This window comes from Pongo abelii, chromosome 8, assembly GCF_028885655.2.
Source record: "Pongo abelii isolate AG06213 chromosome 8, NHGRI_mPonAbe1-v2.0_pri, whole genome shotgun sequence".
NCBI lineage: Eukaryota > Metazoa > Chordata > Mammalia > Primates > Hominidae > Pongo > Pongo abelii.
Window position 1 is genome coordinate 105,138,668 of NC_071993.2, and position 17,462 is coordinate 105,156,129.

The 17,462-nt window shown below is 37.9% G+C and overlaps 1 protein-coding gene across 27 annotated transcripts in view; it reads left to right on the forward strand.

The window, feature by feature from the left end:
* The window catches only part of R3HCC1L (R3H domain and coiled-coil containing 1 like), a 107,162-nt gene that overhangs the window by 36,476 nt on the left and 53,224 nt on the right, over window positions 1-17,462 (forward strand). For 10 of the 27 annotated variants that reach the window (XM_054521726.2, XM_063727178.1, XM_024253173.3 and 7 more), the window contains one exon: window positions 15,321-15,417. The gene's annotated coding sequence lies outside the window, so the exon portion shown is untranslated. 27 annotated transcript variants of the gene reach the window in all.

The window sequence follows — 17,462 nt, forward strand, 5'->3', positions numbered from 1 at the left end:
GGCTGTAGCCCAAGCTTACTTCCCATACAAAATTTGACCAAACTTGGGATGACAAGTAGACAGAAATAGTCTTTCAGCTCCAGACTAAAAATTTTACAAGTTGAGCAGACCCTTTCGGTGGGGGATTTTTTTGCTTAACACTCTAGGTACTTACAGTAATTCTGTCATTGTGGTACTTAGGGATGAGTTAAAGGTAATTTACTGATTTCATTTTATATAAATTCTTGTTTTTCTTCTTAAATCAAAATTTTTACCTAGATTGTTAGGTTGCAGAAATGGAATTTTCATTCTCTTATTTCTCTCTGCTCTCTTTGGTGGTGCTAATATGAAAGGAAAGAAAATGTAGATGGGGAAATGGGTAAAAAGTTCGAAGCAAGAAACTGGATGATCCCTAAAATGGACAGTTAGGCTCTGAATAATTGGTTCTGTACCATGTCTTCCTGGTTCTTTTGCAGGAACATTGAGCCTTCTGAGAGAGCCTCTTAGTATAGCTCTGTGCTCGTGTTGCCTGTCCTGGTACCGTCCCTAGCCATGGCCAGCTTCCTTGACTGCTTTCTCTCACTGATCACTTTAGACCTCAGCTCCTGCTCTTTGTTCTGAAACGTTGCTTTTCACTTCAGACTGGGGGAGGGGTAGAGGGAGCCTAATGTACCGGAGATGCTTCGGAAATGAGAGCCTTGGATGAATTCCTGGGCCTATTGATCCACCGGCAGTTTATGCATCCTGACATTCATAATCTCAGTAGGCTGCTGATGTTCCTGATTAATGGGCCCAGGGGCTGTCCATCCGTCACTTCACATTAATTACTGAAGAGGTGTTTTTCCAGTGATTTACCTGACAGCGGGCTGTGATAAATACCCCTAAGCAGAGTGGGCAGTGATTAATCACAGGGCCACACCCCTCCCCCTACTCTTTTTTCCCCCTAACCACAGGTTAGCATTGGGACCTGACCAAAGAGTGCCCGCTCCCCATAAGCTATCTATCTCCATAATTGCTTGTGGATGCATATTTATTGGGGCATGGGGCCTGGCAGATAGCGTTCTAGAACTTGTGCCAAAGATGATGAAAAATAAATCTTCCCAATAGGAAGAGTATCTAACATGTTTTCACATGGGGCAGAGAAGTGTCTGTGAGCTGCCAGTATGTTGCTTTTTAAGAAATCTGATAGGAATATTGCCCACCTACTATGCATGCACTCAATACTGTAATGGTTGCTTTTTGAGCTTTAAAAAGAGGAGATAGAACAACTTTTATGTTTGCTATACTTGTAGTATATTCAGGGAGAATATGTGAACAAATATGAGAAATTAGAGAACATTTCAAAGTACTAATATAATCTTGAGAGAATTGGAGTAGAACTTCAGGATTCCATTTCTTACTTTGTGGCCTTAGAAAGTGAAATTTAGTTAACTATTTAAATGTTTTAATGTTTTTCTTTTTTTTAAATCTAAATTAGTATTTAATGTTTTCACTATTAAAAAACACACTTTTTAGAACTGATTTGTGTGGTATATTATTTTCTTCTGTAGCTTTTTGCTTTTATTTGAGTTATAACTGCCTTATTGTTTCATTTGCTTGCTTTTTAAAGTAATTATCTAAATTTAGGTCCAAATTTTTTTTTTTTAATTATTATACTTTTAAGTTTTAGGGTACATGTGCATAATGTGCAGGTTAGTTACATATGTATACATGTGCCATGCTGGTGTGCTGCACCCATTAACTCGTCATTTAGCATTAGGTATATCTCCTAATGCTATCCCTCCCCTTTCCCCCCACCCCACAACAGTCCCCAGAGTGTGATGTTCCCCTTCCTGTGTCCATGTGTTCTCATTGTTCGATTCCCATCTATGAGTGAGAACATACGGTGTTTGGTTTTTTGTCCTTGCGATAGTTTACTGAGAATGATGATTTCCAATTTCATCCATGTCCCTACAAAGGACATGAACTCATCATTTTTTATGGCTGCATAGTATTCCATGGTGTATATGTGCCACATTTTCTTAATCCAGTCTATCATTGATGGACATTCGGGTTGGTTCCAAGTCTTTGCTATTGTGAATAGTGCCGCGATAAGCATACGTATGCATGTGTCTTTATAGTAGCATGATTTATAATCCTTTGGGTATATACCCAGTAATGGGATGGCTGGGTCAAATGGTATTTCTAGTTCTAGATCCTTGAGGAGTCGCCACACTGTCTTCCACAATGGTAGAACTAGTTTACACTCCCACTAACAGTGTAAAAGTGTTCCTATTTCTCCACATCCTCTCCAGCACCTGTTGTTTCCTGACTTTTTAACGATTGCCATTCTAATTGGTGTGAGATGGTATGTCATTGTGGTTTTGATTTGCATTTCTCTGATGACCAGTGATGATGAGCATTTTTTCATATCTATTGGCTGCATAAATGTCTTCTTTTGAGAAGTGTCTGTTCATATCCTTCGCCCACTTTTTGATGGGGTTGTTTTTTTCTTGTAAATTTGTTTGAGCTCACTGTAGATTCTGGATATTAGCCCTTTGTCAGATGAGTAGGTTGCGAAAATTTTCTCCCATTTTGTAGGTTGCCTGTTCACTCTGATGGTAGTTTCTTTTGCTGTGCAGAAGCTCTTTAGTTTAATAAGATCCCATTTGTCAATTTTGGCTTTTGTTGCCATTGCTTTTGGTGTTTTAGACATGAAGTCCTTGCCCATGCCTATGTCCTGAATGATAATGCCTAGGTTTTCTTCTAGGGTTTTTATGGTTTTATGTCTAACATTTAAGTCTTTAATCCATCTTGAATTAATTAAATGTTTTAATGTTTTTCATGTGTCAGGCACTGTATTCAACTCTGGAGATATGAAGATGAATGTGATACAGCTGAGATCTCAGGGAACAAAGTCTAGTGCCCATTGCCTCAGTTTCTCAAAGTACAAAATAAACTTCTAGGAAGTTATTGAATTAATTTAAAATTAGTGTAAGATCTAAAGTAATTTAAAATCAGTTCTTACATTAATTTTTCTGTGAATATTTATTGTATTCCCAGGGATAAAAGAAGCATATGAAGGATACTATCTGCCCTCAAGAAACTTATAGAGTGTGAGGTGGCATTCATAAATGAAACAGTTGAATAAGAATATAAAGTAGTATATAATGAGAGTGATATAACAACAACGAGATATCTCAGTTTAAACGCAACTCATTTAGGAGGGCGTTAGACATTATCAAGGAGGGCATTTCAGAAGTTGGAAGGAGCAGACAATGAGGCCATCCTGCCCAGAATGGAGACTTTTGTGTCTGAGAATGATAGAAATATTATTGAAATTGTAGATTGACACCAAATCATGGAAAATCTTGAATGCAAGGTAAGCTTAGTTTATATATTGTATGCTCTGGTGAATCTAAGGTTTTGAGTGAGAAAGTCTAGAAAAAAAATGTATTTTAGAAAAAATTCTTACATATTGATGTTCCTAATGTTATTTGGAATTGCCAGATTACCTCGGCATTCTCGGAGCCCTCTTTTCCTCTGCAGTTCAAAATAAAACCGTTCAAATTAAAAATATAGTTTTATATATCTGTCCCAGTGCAGTGCAAAGGATTGTGTAGTTTGGTTATATATGGAAGAGATGATAGAGTTGACAGTCAAAGGAGACCAAGTTTCTCATCGTTAACGCGTGCAAAGTTGAGTAAGTCAATGAAGTTTAAAGTAATGACTGCAGAATTAAATTGGGAAAGACTATAGCCTCAAGATTTAAGAAAGAAACTGTCAGTCTTACAGATAACTTCATTAAGGCTATACTGATTATTCCCTGGCTACTAGATAGGCATATTTTAAAGCCAAGAATCAGAAATTAAAGGGTCAGTGCTGTCAGCTATATTTTAGCAGGAATTTTAAAGAGATGTCTTTTTTTCATTAAAAAACTTAAGATTATATATGGCAAACTTCACCTTTCATAGAATACATTTTGTGAATTTTGACAAACATGCAGTTGTGTAACTCCCACACAATTAAAATGCAGAGAGAGCAGTTCCATCAATCCAAAAAATTCCCTTGTCACTTTATAGTTAGCCCCTTACCTGATCCCAAGATTCTGGCAACCAGTGGTATGTTTTCTGTCTCTACAGTTTTGTATTTTCCAGGATGTTGTGTAACTAGAATTGTATTTCTCTAATGATAAATGATTTTGAGCATCTTTTTTGCCATCCTTATATCTTCTTTGGTGAAGTATTCTTAAATTATTTTGTTTTTTTTTGACACTGAGTTTTGAGATTCTGGATGAAAGTTCTTTATCAGATGTGATTTGCAAATATTTTCTTGCGGTTTGTGTCTTTTAAAAATTCTCTTACATGTCTTTGAAGAGCAGAAGTTTGAATTTTGATAAAGTCGAGTTTATTGATTTAAAAATTATTTTATTTTATGGGTCATGCTTTTGATGTTATATCTAAGAAACCTTTGCTAGACCAAAAATCACAAAGATTTTGTTCTATATTTATTTATAGAAGTGTTAAAATTGTAGGTTTACATTTAGATCTGTGATTCATTTTGTTAGTTTTTATATGTGGTGTGAGGTATGGATACAGTTTTTGTTGTTGCAAATGAATTTCCACTTGTTTCGGCACCATTTTTTGGAAAGACTCTCTTTTTTCATAGAATTTCGTTTATATGTTTCTTGAAAATCAGTTGTTCATATATGTGTGAGTCTTTTTCTGGACTCTTATTGCGTTTTATACATCTATATATTTACCCTTTCTCCAATATGACACTTACCTGTTTATTGTAGCTTTATAGTAAACTTGAAATCAGGTAGTGTGAGTTCTCCATCTTTATCCCGTTTCAAAGTTACTTTGGCGATTCCAGTTCCTATGCCTCTTCATGTCCATTTTAAAATCAGCTTCTTAATTTCTGTAGAAAGTCCTGGATTCTGATTTAATTCTAAAGATCATTTTGGGGAGAATTGACATCTTAAATATTGAGGCATCTCATTTATGATCTTTCGATTTTTGATGTCTTATCAATGTATTTTAGTTTTCAGCATAGATTGTACACATACTCTGTTAGATTTATGCCTAAGCATTTCATGTTTTTGAGTGCTAATGTAAATGATAGTCTTCGATTTTCAGTTTTTTTCATTGATAGAATATAGAACTGCTTGTATCCTTATAACCTTGCTAAACTTACTTAGTTCTGGTAGCTTTCTTATAGATTCTATGGGATTTCTATGCAGAAGATTATGTCATCTGCAGATAAAGACAGTATTACTTCTTTCTTCCAATCTGGATGTCTTTTATATTTTTTTCTGCCTTGCTGCACTGGCTAAAACCTCCATTTTAATGTCAAATAGAAGTGATAAGTGTGGTCATCTTTACTTTGTTTTTGCGGGGAAAGCATTTGGTTCTTCATCAAGTATAATATAAACTATAGGTTTTTATTGCTCTGCTTTTTTTTGTAGATAACATTTATCAGGATGAGGAAGTTCTCCTATTCCTAGTTTACTGGATGGATGTTGAATTTTGTCAAATATTTTATGTACATCTATTGAGATAATCATGTATTTTATTTTTGTTAGTCTTTCGTTATGGTGAATTACATTTTGCCTGAACATTTTTAAAAATTAATTTATTAATTAATTTATTATACTTTAAGTTCTAGGATACATGTGCACAATGTGTAGGTTTGTTACATATGTATACATGTGCCATGTTGGTTTGCTGCACCCATTAACTTGTCATTTACATTAGGTATTTCTCCTAATGCTATCCCTCCCCGATCCCCCCCACCCCACGACAGGCCCCAGTGTGTGATGTTCCCCTTCCTGTGTCCAAGTGTTCTCATTGTTCAATTCCCACCTATGAGTGAGAACATAAGGTGTTTGGTTTTCTGTCCTTGGAATAGTTTGCTCAGAATGATGGTTTCCAGCTTTATCCATGTCCCTACAAAGGACATGAACTCATCCTTTCTTTTGGCTGCATGGTATTCCATGGTGTATATGTGCCACATTTTCTTAATCCAGTCTATCATTGATGGACATTCGGGTTGGTTCCAAGTCTGCTATTTTGAATAGTGCTGCGATAAGCATACGTATGCATGTGTCTTTATAGTAGCATGATTTATAATCCTTTGGGTATATACCCAGTAATGGGTGGCTGGGTCAAATGGTATTTCTAGTTCTAGATCCTTGAGGAGTCGCCACACTGTCTTCCACAATGGTAGAACTAGTTTACACTCCCACTAACAGTGTAAAAGTGTTCCTGTTTCTCCACATCCTCTCCAGCACCTGTTGTTTCCTGACTTTTTAACGATTGCCATTCTAATTGGTGTGAGATGGTATGTCATTGTGGTTTTGATTTGCATTTCTCTGATGACCAGTGATGATGAGCATTTTTTCATATCTATTGGCTGCATAAATGTCTTATTTTGAAAAGTGTCTGTTCATATCCTTTGCCCACTTTTTGATGGGGTTGTTTGATTTTTTCTTGTAAATTTGTTTAAGTTCTTTGTAGATTCTGGATATTAGCCCTTTGTCAGACGGGTAGATTGCAAAAATTTTCTCCCATTCTGTAGGTTGCCTGTTCACTCTGGTGGTAGTTTCTTTTGCCGTGTCGAAGCTCTTTAGTTTAATTAGATCCCATTTGTCTATTTTGGCTTTCGTTTTTTATGTTTTAAATGCTTTTGGTGTTTTAGTCATGAAGTCCTTGCCCATGCCTATGTCCTGCATGGTATTGCCTAGGTTTTTTTCTAGGGTTTTTATGGTTTTAGGCCTAACATTTAAGTCTTTAATCCATCGTGAATTAGTTTTTGTATAAGTTGTAAGGAAGGGATCCAGTTTCAGCTTTCTACATATGACTAGCCAGTTTTCCCAGCACCATTTATTAAATAGGGAATCCTTTCCCCATTTCTTGTTTTTGTCAGGTTTGTTAAAGATCAGAGGGTTGTAGATATTGGTGTTATTTCTGAGGCCTCTGTTCTGTTCCACTGGTCTATATCTCTGTTTTGGTACCAGTACCATGCTGTTTTGGTTACTGTAGCCTTGTAGTATAGTTTGAAGTCAGGTAGTGTGATGCCTCCAGCTTTGTTCTTTTGGCTTAGAATTGTCTTGGTGATGTGGGCTCTTTTTTGGTTCCATATGAACTTTAAAGTAGTTTTTTCCAATTCTGTGAAGAAAGTCATTGGTAGCTTGATGGGGATGGCATTGAATTTATAAATTACCTTGGGCAGTATGGCCATTTTCACGATATTGATTCTTCCTATCCATGAGCATGGAATGTTCTTCCATTTGTTTGTGTCCTCTTTTATTTCATTGAGCAGTGGTTTGTAGTTCTCCTTGAAGAGGTCCTTCACATCCCTTGTAAGTTGGATTCCTAGATATTTTATTCTCTTAGTAGCAATTGTGAATGGGAGTTCACTCATGATTTGGCTCTCTGTTTGTCTGTTATTGGTGTATAGGAATGCTTGTGATTTTTGCACTTTGATTTTGTATCCTGAGGCTTTGCTGAAGTTGCTTATAAGCTTAAGGAGATTTTGGGCTGAGACGATGGGGTTTTCTAAATATACAGTCATGTCATCTGCATCAGGGACAATTTGACTTCCTCTTTTCCTAATTGAATACCCTTTATTTCTTTCTCTTGCCTAGTTGCCCTGGCCAGAACTTCCAACACTTTGTTGAATAGGAGTGGTAAGAGAGGGCATCCCTGTCTTGTGCCAGTTTTCAAAGGGAATGCTTCCAGTTTTTGCCCATTCAGTATGATATTGGCTGTGGGTTTGTCATAAATAACTCTTATTATTTTGAGATACGTTCCATCAATACCTAGTTTATTGAGAGTTTTTAGCATGAAAGGTTGTTGAATTTTGTCGAAAGCCTTTTCTGCATCTATCGAGATAATCTTGTGGTTTTTGTCTGTGGTTCTGTTTATGTGATGGATTACATTTATTGATTTGTGTGTGTTGAACCAGCCTTGCATCCCAGGGATGAAGCCAGCATGATCTTGGTGGATAAGCTTTCTGATGTGCTGCTGGATTTGGTTTGCTGGGATTTTATTGAGGATTTTCGAATCAGTGTTCATCAGGGATATTTTGGTCTAAAATTCTCTTTTTTTGTTGTGTCTCTGCCAGGCTTTGGTATCAGGATGATGCTGGCCTCATAAAATGAGTTAGGGAGGATTCCCTCTTTTTCTGTGGATTGGAATAGTTTCGGAAGGAATGGTACCAGCTCCCCTTTGTACCTCTGGTAGAATTTGGCTGTGAATCCTTTTGGTCCTGGAATTTTTTACTTGGTAGGCTATTAATTATTACCTCAATTTCGGAGCCTGTTACTGTTCTATTCAGGGATTCAAATTCTTCCCGGTTTAGTCTTGGGAGAGTGTATGTGTCGAGGAATTTATCCATTTCTTCTAGATTTTCTAGTTTATTTGCGTAGAGGTATTTATAGTATTCTCTGATAGTAGTTTGTATTTCTGTGGGGATCGGTGGTGATACCCCATTTATCATTTTTTATTGCATCTATGTGATTCTTCTCTTCTTCTTTATTAGTCTTGCTAGTGGTCTATCAATTTTGTTGACCTTTTCAAAAAACCAGCTCCTGGATTCATTGATTTTTTGAAGGGTTTTTGTGTCTCTATCTCCTTCAGTTTTGCACTGATCTTAGTTATTTCTTGCCTGCTGCTAGCTTTTGAATTTGTTTGCTCTTGCTTCTCTAGTTCTTTCACTTGTTATGTTAGGGTGTCGATTTTAGATCTTTCCTGCTTTCTCTTGTGGGCATTTAGTGCTATAAATTTCCCTCTATACACTGCTTTAAATGTGTCCCAGAGATTCTGGTGTGTTGTGTCTTTGTTCCTATTGGTTTCAAAGAGCATCTTATTTCTGCCTTAATTTAGTTACTTACCCTGTAGTCATTCAGGAGCAGGTTGTTCAGTTTCCACGTAGTTGTGTGGTTTTGAGTGAGTTTCTTAATCCTGAGTTCTACTTTGATTGCACCGTGGTCTGAGGAACAGTTTGTTGTGATTTCTGTTCTTTTAGATTTGCTGAGGAGTGCTTTACTTCCAACTATGTGGTCAGTTTTGGAATAAATGCCATGTGGTGCTGAGAAGAATGTATATTCCGTTGATTGATTTGGGGTGGAGAGTTCTGTAGATGTCTATTAGGTCTGCTTGGTGCAGAGCTGAGTTCAAGTCCTGGATATCCTTGTTAACCTTCTGTCTCGTTGATCTGTCTGATATTGACAGTGGGGTGTTAAAGTCTCCCATTATTGTGTGGGAGTCTTGTAGGTCTCTAAGTACTTGCTTTATGAATCTGGGTGCTCCTGTATTGAGTTCATAGATATTTAGGATAGTTAGCTCTTCTTGTTGAATTGATCCCTTTACCATTATGTAGTGGCCTTCTTTGTCTCTTTTGATCTTTGTTGGTTTAAAGTCTGTTTTATCAGACTAGGATTGCAACCCTTGCTTTTTTTTGCTTTCCATTTGCTTGGTAGATCTTCCTTCATCCCTTTATTTTAAGCCTGTGTGTGTCTCCGCACGTGAGTTGGGTCTCCTGAATATAGCACACTGATGGGTCTTGACTCTTTATCCAATTTGCCAGTCTGTATCTTTTAATTGGAGCATTTAGCCCATTTACATTTAAGGTTAATATTGTTATGTGTGAATTTGATCCTGTCTTTATGATGTTAGCTGGTTATTTTGCCTGTTAGTTGACGCAGTTTCTTCCTAGCAAAAAACTAGGAAGTTTTTGCTGTGGCTGGTACCGGTTGTTCCTTTCCATGTTTGGTGCTTCCTTCAGGAGCTCTTGTAACGCAGGCCTGGTGGTGACAAAATCTCTCAGCATTTGCTTGTCTGTAAAGGATTTTATTTCTCCTTCACTTATGAAGCTGGATATGAAATTCTGGGTTGAAAATTCTTTTCTTTAAGAATGTTGAATATTGGACCCCACTTTCTTCTGGCTTGTAGGTTTTCTGCCGAGAGATCCGCTGTTAGTCTGATGGGCTTCCCTTTGTGGGTAATCTGACCTTTCTCTTGACTGCCCTTAACATTTTTTCCTTCATTTCAATCTTGGTGAATCTGACAATTATGTGTCTTGGGGTTGCTCTTCTTGAGGAGTATCTTTGTGGCGGTCTCTGTATTTCCTGAATTTGAATGTTGGCCTGCCTTGCTAGGTTGGGGAAGTTCTTCTGGATAATATCCTGAAGAGTGCTTCCAGCTTGGTTCCATTCTGCCCGTCACTTTCAGGTACACCACTCAAATGTAGATTTGGTCTTTTCACATGGTCCCATATCTCTTGGAGCCTTTGTTCGTTTCTTTTTACTCTTTTTTCTCTAAACTTCTCGCTTCATTTCATAAATTTGATCTTCAATCACAGATACCCTTTCTTCCAGTTGATCGAATCGGCTACTGAAGCTTGTGCATGTGTCACATAGTTCTTGTGCCATGGTTTTCAGCTCCATCAGGTCATTTAAGGTCTTGTCTATACTGTTTATTCTAGTTAGCCATTCGTCTAATCTTTTTTTCCAAGGTTTTTAGCTTTCTTGAGATGGGTTCAAACATCCTCCTTTAGCTCGGAGAAGTTTGTTACTACTGACCTTCTGAAGCCTACTTCTGTCAACTCGTCAGTCATTCTCCATCCAGCTTTGTTCTGTTGCTGGCGAGGAGCTGTGATCCTTTCGAGAAGAGGCGCTCTGATGTTTAGAATTTTCAGCTTTTCTGCTCTGGTTTCTCCCCATCTTTGTGGTTTTATCTGCCTTTGGTCTTTGATGTTGGTGACCTACAGATGGGGTTTTAGTGTGGATTTCCTTTTTGTTGATGTTGATGCTATTCCTTTCTATTTGTTAGTTTTCCTTCTATCAGGTCCCTCAGCTGCAGGTCTGTTGGAGTTTGCTGGAGGTTCACTCTAGACCCTGTTTGCCTGGGTATCACCAGCAGAGGCTGCAGAATAGCAAATATTGCAGAACAGCAAATATTCCTGCCTGATCCTTCCTCTGGAAGCTTCATCTCAGAGGGGCACCTGGCTATATGAGGTGTCAGTTGGCCCCTACTGGGAGGTGTCTTCCAGTTAGGCTACATGGGGGTCAGGGACCCACTTGAGGAAGCAGTCTGTCCGTTCTCAGAGCTCAAACACCGTGCTGGGAGAACCACTGCCGTCTTCAGAGCTGTGAGACAGGGACGTTAAGTCTGCAGAAGTTTCTGCTGCCTTTTGTTTAGCTATGCCCTGCCCCCAGAGGTGGAGTCTACAGAGGCCTGCAGGTCTCAATGAGCTATGGTGGGCTTCACCCAGTTCGAACTTCCCGGCCACTTTGTTTACCTGCTCAAGCCTGAGCAATGGTGGACGCCCCTCCCTGAGCCAGGCTGCTGCCTCGCAGTTCGATCCTGAACTGCTGTGCTAGTGGTGAGCAAGGCTCCGTGGGTGTGGGACTTGCTGAGCCAGGCGTGGGATATAATCTCCTGGTGTGCCATTTGCTAAGACCATTAGAAAAGCGCAGTATTTGGGTGGCAGTGTCCCGATTTTCCTGGTATAGTCTGTCATGGCTTCCCTTGGCTAGGAAAGGGAAATCTCCTGACTCCTTGCGCTTCCTGGGTAAGGCGATACCCAGCCCTGCTTCAGCTCGCCCTCTGTGGGCTGCACCCACTGTCCAACCAGTCCCAATGAGATGAACCAGGTACCTCAGTTGGAAATGCAGAAATTACCCATTTTCTATGTCGATTATGCTGGGAGCAGCAGACCGGAGCTGTTCCTATTTGGCCGTCTTGGCATGGACCACAAGGCTGAACATTTTTTATTTCTTCTTCAATTTGAAAGATATTTTCATGGATATAGATTTCTGCATTGACAGTTTTTTCTTTCAGCACTTTAATGGTGTCTGGCTTTCATAGTTTCTGAAAGTTCTTATCCTGTTCCACTGTATTGTTTCTTTTTTTTTTTTTTTTTTAACTTTGGCAGCCTTCAAGGTTTTCTCTTTGTCTTTGATTTTTTTCCCCATCAGTTTGAATGTGATGTGTCTAATTGTGGATTTTTGTTGTCATTGTTGTTGTTTGTTTATTTGATGCTGCCTAGTGTTCTTTGAGCTTTTTGGATTCTTTTGTATTTATTTTGAAAAATTTTGGTTATTATCTCTTCATATTTTGTTTCTGTCTTACTGTCTTGCTTTCTGGAATTCCAGTTACGCATATGTTAGAGTATTTGATACTGTCCCATAGCACTTGGATGTTCTCTTCTCTGTTTTTCATTCTCTTGTCATGTTTTGTTGGAGTAGTTTCTGTTGATGTCTTTACTGATTCTGAGACTGTCTTGGTCTTCTGATAAGGTTGTTGAAAGCTTTCATCTCTGTTACTATATTTCTATTTCTAGCATTTCCATTTGATTTCTTCTTACCGTTTCCATCCCTCTGCTTAAATTACACATCTGCGTATGCATGTTATCTACATTTTTCGTTAGAGCATTTAACATATAAATTCCATGTTTGATAGTTGTAATATGATGGTTGTGTCCGAATCTGGTTCTATTGTTTTGTTTTTTTCCTTTGCTCCTTTTTCTGTTTTGTTGTTGTTGTTGTTGTTGAAATCTGGACATTTTGTGTAGAGAGCCAGTTAAATAGTATTTATGCCTGGAAATGGACATGCTTTGTCTTTTCCTGAGACGTGTGTGTGTGTGTGGTGTTGTTTCTAGCATTTCCATTTGATTTCTTCGTACCGTTTCCATCCCTCTGCTTAAATTACACATCTGCGTATGCATGTTATCTACATTTTTCGTTAGAGCATTTCACATATAAATTCCGTGTTTGATAGTTGTAATATGATGGTTGTGTCCGAATCTGGTTCTATTGTTTTGTTTTTTTCCTTTGCTCCTTTTTCTGTTTTTTGTTGTTGTTGTTGTTGAAATCTGGACATTTTGTGTAGAGAGCCAGTTAAATAGTATTTATGCCTGGGAATGGACATGCTTTGTCTTTTCCTGAGACGTGTGTGTGTGTGTGGTGGGGAGGAATGTTGAGGGTTTTGTTATTGCTAGGTTACCTTTAATTTACCACAGGCTTAAAGTTTCTCTAGCATTACTTTGTGTTTAGGGAAGAATTTAGTTTGCCAGAGAGTTTTTCTTAATGTCTACCCTCAGCTTTAGGTCTTCCCTTTGAACTTGCATCTCAGAGAAGATATTTCTCCATGCTTTAGCTCTTTGCTCATGAACAGTCATGCGCCACATAACAATGTTTTGGTCAACAGCAGACTGCATATACGATGATGGTCCCCTAAGATTATAATACCATATTTTAACTGTACCTTTCTATGTTTAGATAAAACAAAATACTTACCATTGTGTTACAGGTGCCTACAGTATTCAGTACAGTAACATGCTGTACAGGTTTGTAGCCTAAGACCAATAATATACCCATACTGTATAGCCTAGGTGTGTACCAGGCTATACTGTCTTTGTCTGTGTAAGTATACTCTGTCATGTTCTCACAATGAAATCACTGACGATGCATTTCTTAGACCATATCCCTGTCATTACGTGACACATGACTGTAGTACATTGCTGTTACATGTTGTTTGAGCTTGCTAGCCTGCTTTTGATGGGAGATGGGGAGGACATTTTGTGTTGGATTTTTCTAGTCTCCGTTTTAACTAGGTGTTTCCATTTTCTCTGGGTCTCAAGTATGGGGCTTTTTCAGAGATCCTGCCCCTTCTTTAAGCGGGGTAGATTTTGTTTGCTTCCCCTAGCTGCAGGTCCACATTTGGCTTGTAGTAATTACAAAATTTTTTAACCAAGTTCTTATTGGCTTGTATGGAGTCTGGTGTTTACTACAGGTAAAGTAGTGCTCATGTCCCATCTCTCCCTTTAAAATCCTGTCTTTCCTTAGATTTTAGATCAATTACTTAGATTTAAGGTTACCTTACTTTTGTGCTGGGTTCAAGAAAATTTGTGATTTTGCACAACATCCATCTTTTACTTTGTTTTAATGGTGAAAATGAGTTTCTAACTTTCTTCATCCTAAGCAGCATCTAGAAATCCCATTTATTTATTGAGAATGTCTATTGATACGGGATTTCTGATGGTTAAAATATCTTTTAAATCTGTTCCTTTCAATTTTTTCCTCCAAATTTGTATTTTTGTTTGTTCATTTATTCAATATTAAAAAGTCAAGTCTATGCTATGTGTCTAGGCACTGTGCTCAGTGTTGGGGGATATAGGGATGAGCAAGTACCCATAATAATACTTTCTCTAATGAGCATATAGTTTAATGGGGAAGACTGGATAATTACAGAGGTAATTATACTAAAGTAATGATAAGAGCTGTAGTAGGAGATGTATGTGGAAGGAGGCCCCCAGTCTTATCTAGAATGATTAGGTAAGGCTTCTCAGAGAAAGAACTGTGATGCAGACCTAAAGATTATGTAGGAATTAGGTTAAAGATGGCTGGGAGGCTGTGGGGAAGTAGAGTAGGTAGAAGGAAGAGATTATCCAGTAGCTAAGATGGAAAACAAACAAACCCACAGAACCAACATGAAGAGTTTGAGAATCTGAAAGAAGAGCCATGTGGTTATAAAGCATATGAAGACAGAAGTGACAAAAGGTAAGACTGGAGAAATTGGTTGGAGCCAGGTTAGAAAGAAGAGTCTTCTAAGCCATGTTAAGTTGATTTTTTCATGAAAACAGTGGTGAGTCATTGAAAGACTTTAGGGAGGGTGACATCTGAGTAGCTAATGGTTTTGGAAAAGTCATTTTGGATCGAAGGTGAAGAGTGAATGGAAAGAAGCAAAGCAGTTACCAGGACTAGTTAGATAGGTTACCTCAGTAATCCAGGCATTTGTATGTGTTGTTTTAACTTGGAGTAGTGGCATTAGAGATAGGGACAACCAGGCAAATTAAAGAGATACTCAAATGTGAAGATCAGTGGAACTTTTCCATTGGTCGAATACAGAGAGTGAGGAAGAGGGAAGACTTGGGATGTATCCAGTAAAAATCTTGGTATGTTTCTGTAGAACCTCCAAGTTTCCTTCCTTCTTTCAGAGGGAGAGTAGAAGAAAGGACCCTTGGTTTACTTTCATAATTATCATTTATGTATGGCCCAAAATTCATTGAGGCCGTGGAGGTAAGTCAGAAAAAGGGAAAAGGAAAAAATATCTAAATAATATGTAAGTCATGGTAAATGAACTTCTCTTGCCTGATTGTCTTTGAGTGTTGAGAAAAACAAGATAGTTTGTTTCCTTCAGTTTTGATGTTTGGCTTATTGGTATATAAACAAATAAAATCTGCAAACGTTGCTCTTTTGGAACAAAAATAGCATACAATTGATCTTCTCAAATAGCTGTTCCATGTAGAGAGACATTTAACTGTATTTAATCATATAATTTCCTTGTTTTTTCCAGATGGTTTTACTCAGCATTTGGTGTGGTGGATCTTACATAAACCTTTAGAACTTACATTAGAGTGTTCAAGTCTTCTGAGACTCCAGAGTCACCTAAGGTAGTGATCATTGCCACTAATAGCTGTGACAAGTTTTATACACAACGTTGCTGTGGGTGCCAATAGTGTTTTTCATGGCAGTGGAGGGGCAAAGTATAGTTTTCAGAAAAAGGATGTTAGTGATAAATAGCTCTCATATGATTCAAGATTTCAGTGCTTAAGGTGGGAAAGTAGGTGTGGAGCTTATGAAGGCAATCAGTTTTCCTTCTCAGAATGATGTAGTTAAAAGCAAGTATGGTGTATTATTACAATGTTAGAGTTAGGCAGTCATGATTTAGAAAATTTTTTGCTTTGTTGAGGGTGTACTGTGGGATAGAGTTGTGAGTAGCTAAATAACTCAGGTATTAGTCAAAGCTGGGTGTGTATTCTGGTTTCTGTACTTAGTAAGTGCAGATGTACAACCTTGAGTCTTCATTTATTTGTCTGTAAAATGGTGATAATAATTATATACACCTTGAAGAGTTGTTACAGAGGTTAAATGAGATGATGTATGCAAGCACTTAACCCAGTGCTTCATTCATTGACTTGTTTGGTAGGGTACAAGTTTAAATTATATTGCCATGTACAGTTTGTTAAATCCAACATACTACAGATTGAGTAGCCCTTATGTGGAATGCTTGGGACCAGAAGTGTTTTCGATTTTTTTTTTATTTTTGAATATTTGTGTTATATTTAACAGTTGAGCATCCCTAACCTGAAAATCTGAAATCTGAAATGCTCCAGTGTGTATTTCCTTTGAGTGTCATGTCGGTGCTCAGAATATTTTGGACTTTGGAGCATTTTGGATTGCAGATTTTCACATTAGGGCATATCAGCAGTATAAGGTTTTTATAATCTAAGAAACAGTCATAATCTTAGGTCTCTTAATCATTTCTCATAATTGGATTATGTTTACATATTTCCCATCTGTAAAAAGGGCTAGTAATGTAAAAATACAGAGTATCATTTCTTTGATGGTGGCAGGAAATTATGGTTTACAAGAATGAAGTAGGTTTTGGATGGGGGGCTTAAATCTGGCTCTGGTTTAATTTTGCTGTTATCATTAGTTTGCACATAAGGTCTCTTTCTATAAACAGATACGTATCATATATACAAATTGAGAAAGGTTTGCTTTAGTAGGAAAATAGCTAGTGAGTTGAGTCAAAGAGATAAGATGTAACAATTCTTTTTTTTTTTTTTAAGAGATAAGGTCTTGTTCTGTTCTCCAGGATGGAGTGCATTGGTGCGGTCTTAGTTTACTGTAACCTCAAACTCCTGGGCTTAGGTGATCCTCCTACCTCAGCCTCCTAAGTAGGTAGGACTACAGATGTGCATCACCATGCCCAGCTAATTAAAAAAAAATTTTTTTTTGTACAGATAGGGTCTCGCTATGTTGCCCAGGCTGGTCTCGAACTCCTGGACTTAAGTGATCCTCCCACCTTGGCCTCCCAGAAGTCCTGGGGTTACAGGCAGGATCCACTGTACCTGGCCAAAGGAATTCTTAATGTTGTTCAAGAATACACATAACCTTTTACACACACACACACACACACACACACACACACACACACACAATCTCAAATTAAGGAGAAAAATCTGAATTGATACTGCTTTGTGCCAGGCACATTTGCTTTTGTGCTCATTTATTTAACAAACATCTTATTGAATGCTGTATGTGCCAGGAATGGTGCTGGGTACTGAGAAACTAAAAATGGTAAGGTATTTCTTGCTTTCGAGGAGCTGTGGGTATGATTGTTAGACAAGCTTACAGTTTGGTATGGCAGCAGAGAGCGCAGAATACCCAGCCCACATTTACTCAAGGAATATTTATTGAAAGCTAAAATATACAAGTATTTGGTAGGCATTCAGAGATCATTTAGAACTACATCTCAAAAGGAACAGCCCTAAGTCATCCTTGGCAAGTAAGTCTTCAAATGGCAATGGAGAGTCTTGTGTTTGGATCCATTATAGGATGGGCTCAGTGTAATGCTAAATAAGGCTAGACCCTTGAAAACTTCTTTATCAGCTTTGTTGACCTAGTGTTCCTTTGGCTTTTCATTTCTCTG